Here is a 6642-nt window from a genome sequence, read left to right on the forward strand (position 1 = left end):
TAAGACTTGTGGACTAGGGATGCATATTTGGGCTTGTTTTTATTGAATAAATTCACCCAAAAAACATTAAGTAATGCATTAGGTAACAAAATATGGGGGGGAGATTTCTGTATGGGGCATCAGCATTTTGAACTTGTCTTCTTCTAGCCAATATTTTTAATGAATATTAAAAGTAAGATACAGAAGGAAGATAGCAATTTTTTGGACACCAGAAAATTGGAATGATTTCTTTGGCGATAATCTGAATTTAAAAGCTCAGAGAGGGTCAAAACTAAAAAATCCGATGCTGTAGCTCGAGGGAAAAGTTAAACTTCAGGGGTAAAGAATGTAATAGACCTGGCAGCAACAATATTGTAGAAAAACAAAGAATTTTTATCACCTACAAATTTAATATAAACTAGCCCCAATGGATTTTTCAGAAAAAATAACACATTCATGCCTATCTAGGACTATAATTCCAAAGCTGAATAAGACAAAAACTGGGTTAATCAATATTTTTGAATGAGTAAACAAAGAAAGGAACAATTAATGAGTGAAACAACTAACAAGCATTGTTGAATTTTTATTGGGCAAAACTGGTCATTTAAAGACTTGTATAAAGTATTTCCTCACAATTGCAGCTGCAAATATGTGATGCATTGCTTTACAAAGTAGTCAACTCCTCAAATCTGGCTTTATTAGAAGAAATGGCAGCATCCCTTTGCAAAGAAGGTTTAAACTGCATGAAGGAATTGAGTCAGGAATTGATGAAGTCCAAGTCTCTCTCCACTTCTACGATTCTCTTAAGCAAAGTTTTGATGGAGGAAGAGTACAGATGACAACCACAAGAAGGATTCTTTTTCCAGACCAGAAAGGGAACTGGCCAGTTGTTTCCTTTTTTCCCTGACATGAAAAAAAAAAAAAAAAAAGACACATTGGTGAAGAGTCAAAATGACTCTGATAATATCAACTTTTTCACCTAAAGAACTGTGGACTTCAGGCATTCTAGTTAATCTCTCGAAGCCCCAGTCTCTTCATCTGTAAATTAAGGATAATATAACCTAACCTATGTGACTAGGTGGTGTCCTGACTGAAGAAGGTGAAGAATGTAGTGACTGGCATAAACTAAATGTGCAATACATTGTGACTAGTGTTCAAGGTGGAGTACACGTGTTCCAGTATATGCCAAGGTTGCATCTCTGGAGGCAACCACTTGTCTTTTGCCCTGCCCTTCTAGAAAAATACATCAAATTTCATTTAATTGTCCTATGTTCTTTATAGCCTCTTGTGTATACTTCTTTCTTTCTAAACTAATGGTTAGCTTTTCTCATTTGCCACTTATAAAGACACTGATCTTTAAGGCACAAATATACATGGAGAACCACATACACACACAAACACACACACACACACACCACACACACACAGATATGTATATTTTTTTGAAACACTGAAATTAATTCTCTTTGGAATTGGAAATAAATGGTTACCAAGTCAGTTCAGTCACAGATAAGCTTTTCCCTTAATCATTTACAACTACAATTTTCTCAAACTGGGGTCAGAATATATTTGCTAAGCTGTGACAATATGATTTCTTTTAGGCACACAGATATTCTAATACAGAAAGAATTCAAAGGCTTATTTAAAAACTAAAAACATCTGGAATACAATTTTGCGTTTCCTTTACATGAACATTACATTTTTAAAAACCGGGATCTGAAAGTTTGATATGTAAAAGACAAAAAATATTTGTACTTTTTAAAAAATGTTTATTCATTTATTTTTGAGAGAGAGAACACGAGCGGGAGCGAGGGAAGCGCAGAGAGAGAGGGAGACAGAGAATCCCAAGCAGACCCTATGCGGAGCCCGACACGGGTCTCTCAAACCCATAAACCTCAAGATCATGACCTGAGCTGAGACCAAGAGTTGGATGCTTAACCAACTAGCACCTCAGGTGCCCCTATTTGTGCTTTTAAAAATAATTTCTACCAAACATCTCAGAAGAGCTTCTGAGATCACCTTCAGAGTGATGGGGAGTGCCTCCTGAGACAGAAAATATAATCATCCTTTAGGAGTGAAACACTAAATTCTCATTCACTGACACCAAGGAGAAAATGTACAACGTTGCCATCACACTAAGCAACGCCATAGATCGACACTCCATTCAACTCCCCTCTCGTTACTCAGGGACTGTTCTGTTGTGAAAGCGCACCCAATCCCAGGTGAATAGAATCAGCTTTTCTGATAGGAACAAAAGAGAAGTCTGACCTTTATCAAGCACTTGACATTTGTTGGCACTGTGCAAAGCACGGCTTTCTAATTTAACCTTCAAAATAAATCTATAAAGTGAGGTATATTGTTCTCATACTAAAGATAAGTTACCTGAGGTTTACTAAAGGCAACTGATTTGCCCAAACCATGCAGCTAGCGAGTGGTGAAAGTGTTTCTCAGTGTGTAGTTCCAGGGACCCTCACACTACATCACAGAGAGCTTCGTAAAGGAACAGATTCCTCCCACACCCAAAGGTGCTAAATGAGAGTGGGGACAATGAAGCAGAGGCTGCATTTTAAAACAAGCACCTTGGGGCGCCTGGGTGGCTCAGTCGGTTAGGCGTCCGACTTCAGCTCAGGTCACGATCTCACGGTCCGTGAGTTCGAGCCCCGCGTTGGGCTCTGGGCTGATGGCTCAGAGCCCGGAGCCTGCTTCCGATCCTGTGTCTCCCTCTCTCTCTGCCCCTCCCCTGTTCATGCTCTGTCTCTCTCTGTCTCAAAAATAAATAAACGTTAAAAAAAAATTTAAAACAAGCACCTCAGGTCATTCTGACCCTTTTTAATTAATCACTCTGGTGGGCAAGGCCTCTGAAAGACAAACATAAGAAAATGTCCATTCTTGGATGTATTCATCATTTTTTTTTCCTCCTGTTGAAATAATTTGTTTCATTTTGCATTAAATAACAGTGTTCGCTCCACTGTCAGGTACTCTCATACACGTCTTCATCTTCAAGTCAAGGCTAATGACTTGGCTAATGACAAGGCTAATGAGGTGTTTACCCCAAAGAATTAAAAGTGAGTATTCAAGTACATGGACATTCGTGTTCACAGCAGCATGATTCAGAATTGCCAAAAGGTCGAAAGAGCCCCAATGCCCATCAATAGATGATGGATAAACAACTAGTGGTGTATACACATGGAAAGGAATAAAGTAGTGATACACACTGGGGCATGGATGAACCTCCAAAACATTATGCTGCACGAGAGAAGCCAAACACAAAATATCACATCTTCTAGGAGTCCATGTATATGAAATATCCAAAACAGACAAATCCGTAGGACAGAATTCAGGCTGGAGGTTTCCAAGGGCTGTAGGGAAGGGGTAACAGGGTAAGAACGCTTAATGAATAGTGGGTTTGTCTATGAGTGAGGTAAATGTTTGGTAACTAGAAAAAAGTGGTAGCTGAACAACATCGAGAGTGTACAAAATGCCACTGAATTATTCACTTTAAAATGATTAATTTTAGGGGCGCTTGGGTGGCTCAGTCAGTTGAGGTCTGACTTCAGCCCAGGTCATGATCTCATGGTTTGTGAGTTCAGCCCCACATTGGGCTGTTTTCAGGGAAGAGCCCACTTTGGATCCTCTGTCTCCCTCTCTCTCTGCACCTCCCTCACCCCGCGCTCTCCCTCTCTCTCAAAAATAAACATTAAAAAGAAATAAATAAAAGGTTAATTTTATGTTATGTGAATTTCACTTCAAATTATTTTTAAAAAATAAGAGATAATACTACTAGCTTCTAATTTCCTTTCATATTTGGTCCAAGTTTGATGCTAAAAGTACTTTTGGGGGATAGCTATAGTGATGATAACTTTATAATATTCCCGGATTAAGTGTCTCTAACTCCATGGCCAACAGATGGCGCTCCAGTTTCAATTGTAACGGAAGTTCTCAGAATATCTCACACAAAGGTCTCCGTTTCCATTAATAACGAGATTAAACGCATGTCCTTAAAACTCTGTTATGGGGCTAGAAACTAGAAACTTTGACTGATGTTTCTTAATTTCCCTTAGAAATTACAGCCTAATCATAAAGTGGATATACAAAAATAAATAAATAAATAAATAAATAAATAAATAAATAAATAAAATAAAAATAAGAGTGACTATAAAGCAGCAACTTTGAGTACAGAAGTCATACATGAAAATTTTTAGTGGGGCCAAAACAGTAATGATGGGTAGAAAAGCAGAAGTTTTACTAGCAGATAGACCTAATTTCTAACTCAGTCTCACCATTTTCCAACCATGTGACCTTGCTTAACAAAATTGCTTAGTCTCTTAGAATCTGTTTTCTCCTGCAAAATGTTGATAACACATTCTTCCAAAGTTAGTTGTAACAATTAGGAATAATGTGTTTGTCAAGTGCTTTGCAAAACATTTAGTAGATAGTAGGTACTCAGTAATATTTAGCTATTCTAATTGGTGACAGATAAAATATAGAAATACATATAGGATTTATTGGCCTTGGGTCATATGCATTTAAGTTGAATGCAGTCCATTACTATTACCTGCGTATTAACAGCATGGAATTTGACACACCACAGACGTATTTGTAAATTGTTAGAGTCAGTTAAAGTCTTAAATGCTTATGCTTTTTGTAAGTCAAACATTGAAGTGACATTATATTGATACAGCAGAAAGTTCATAATATATTATTAGGTGGAGAGATAAAACAGATTGCAAAACAGTATTATAGCGTAGTCCCAATTTTGTTTAAAAACTGTACATCTGGTAAGATACAGCAATATATTAATGTTGGTTATCTTTGGGTCATAAAACTATAGCTGATTTCAGTGTTCTTAATACTTTTTACACATTTTTAATATTTTCTATAATAAATATGTATTAATTTCTAGTGACACACACACACACACACACACAAATCTTTTTCATGTACTACTGTGTGAAGCTAGGAATATATCAGATATGGACACAGCAAGTCTGTGAACCAGTTGAATCCATAGAGGAAGTACACTCAGAGCTCAGATATATAGTGCCCTGGGACCTCCCTCCTGCTTAGAATTCTCCATAGGGGGAAAAATAAATGGAAAAACAAACCCAGAAGTGTTTCTCTTTGCCAGTGTTTCAGGCCAGCATATGTAAACAGTATCAGTGAGATGTTCAAACAGCTGATTAGAAAGGAGAAAATTCAGTTGACTTCACAATTTGGAATCATGTCAAACACGCTCTCAAAAATAAACAGACATACCAATGTCAAAATTTCTTACTAGCCTTAATTCATAAGACAAAGTTTTTGTATTTATAATAATTTGGGAATATTCATCAAAAGCTTTAAATACACATATACTTTCAACCCAGCATACCCTTTTTCTAGGACTCTGTCCTACAGAAAGACATAGACTTGCACCAAGATTCATGGTCGAGGGTTGTACAGGGCAGCATGGCTTATAAGAACAAAAATTGCCACTAATGGGGAATGATTTTTACATCACAAGGCATTCATACTATAGAATGCTATGCAGCTGTTAAGTAGAATGCTATAGATTTCTAAATAAGGACATGGAATGATCTCCCACACACATTAAGTGGAAGGAAAAGAGTAAGAGCTATAACAAAAGTAAGATACCATTTACATTTAAAAAAAACCTCTCTTTGTGTATGTGCGTAATACTTATGTACACATATTTAAATATGTAAATACATAGAAATATTGAAAAGGTCTAGAAAGGTAATACCTAATTATTAACAATGATCATATGTAAGGAAACTTTTTTAAACTATGTTTTCTAAATTGTTTTAAGTCCTCTCTCTCTCTCTTTCTCTCTCATGCAGACACACAAACACACACACACACACACACACACACAATCATACATAAACACATACACTAATACATGTGTCTACTATGTGCTAGGTTTTAATGTAAATGTCAAGGATGTATTAGCATTCCACACCAGAAATAGCCCATTCTTATGAGAGCTTTCAGTGTTGAGGTTCATCCCTGGGACTTTTCACAGACTACTGGCTATATGGTCTAGTCAGACAATAAATAATTATTTCTGCAGGTTGATCAAACAATTTGTGCCCCAGAGGCCCCCCCTCCCCGCCACTTCTCAGTAAGGGAAAAAAAGAAAAAGAAATAAACGAGCCCAGATTGAAATATAAGAAATAAAATTTTGAAAGATAATATGAAATATTATATTCTTGAGGTTTTCTTTGAAAAGATACCCCCCATAAAAGCATGAATAATAAAGGAAAACGTTGCTAAATTTGACCATATTAAAATTTAAAATATATTAAAACCTCAGGAAAATAATGTCATAAACTTGAAGAAGATACTTCTGACACACAGAATCAATAAGGGAATAGGAACCAGGATGTATTTAAAAACATCTGCAAGAAACAAGAAAAAAGACAAACAACTCAAGAGAAAAAAAAAAATGGGGAAAAGTCATAAAGAGCTTTTTTAAAAAAAAATGTTTATTTATTTATTTTGAGAGAGAGCAAGTGAGAGAAGGGCAGAGAGATAGAGAGAATCCCAAGCAGGCTCTGCACTGTCAGTGTAGAACTTGATATAGGGCTCGAACTCAGAACTGTGAGATCATGACCTAAGCCAAAATCAAGAGTCAGATGCTTAACCACCCAGGGGCCACCC

The 6642-nt window shown here is 36.6% G+C and overlaps 1 long non-coding RNA gene across 1 annotated transcript; it reads right to left on the reverse strand.

The window, feature by feature from the left end:
• Positions 1–549: 549 nt before the first annotated feature.
• Positions 550–5437, reverse strand: LOC132695467 (uncharacterized). Its single transcript, XR_009617833.3, has 2 exons — positions 5351–5437; positions 550–882 (listed from the first exon to the last, which is right to left on the reverse strand). It is a non-coding gene; the product is annotated as an uncharacterized LOC132695467 (long non-coding RNA).
• Positions 5438–6642: the final 1205 nt, after the last annotated feature.

Source organism: Panthera onca, chromosome B4 (assembly GCF_046562875.1).
Source record: "Panthera onca isolate mPanOnc1 chromosome B4, mPanOnc1 haplotype 2, whole genome shotgun sequence".
Taxonomy (NCBI): Eukaryota; Metazoa; Chordata; class Mammalia; order Carnivora; family Felidae; genus Panthera; species Panthera onca.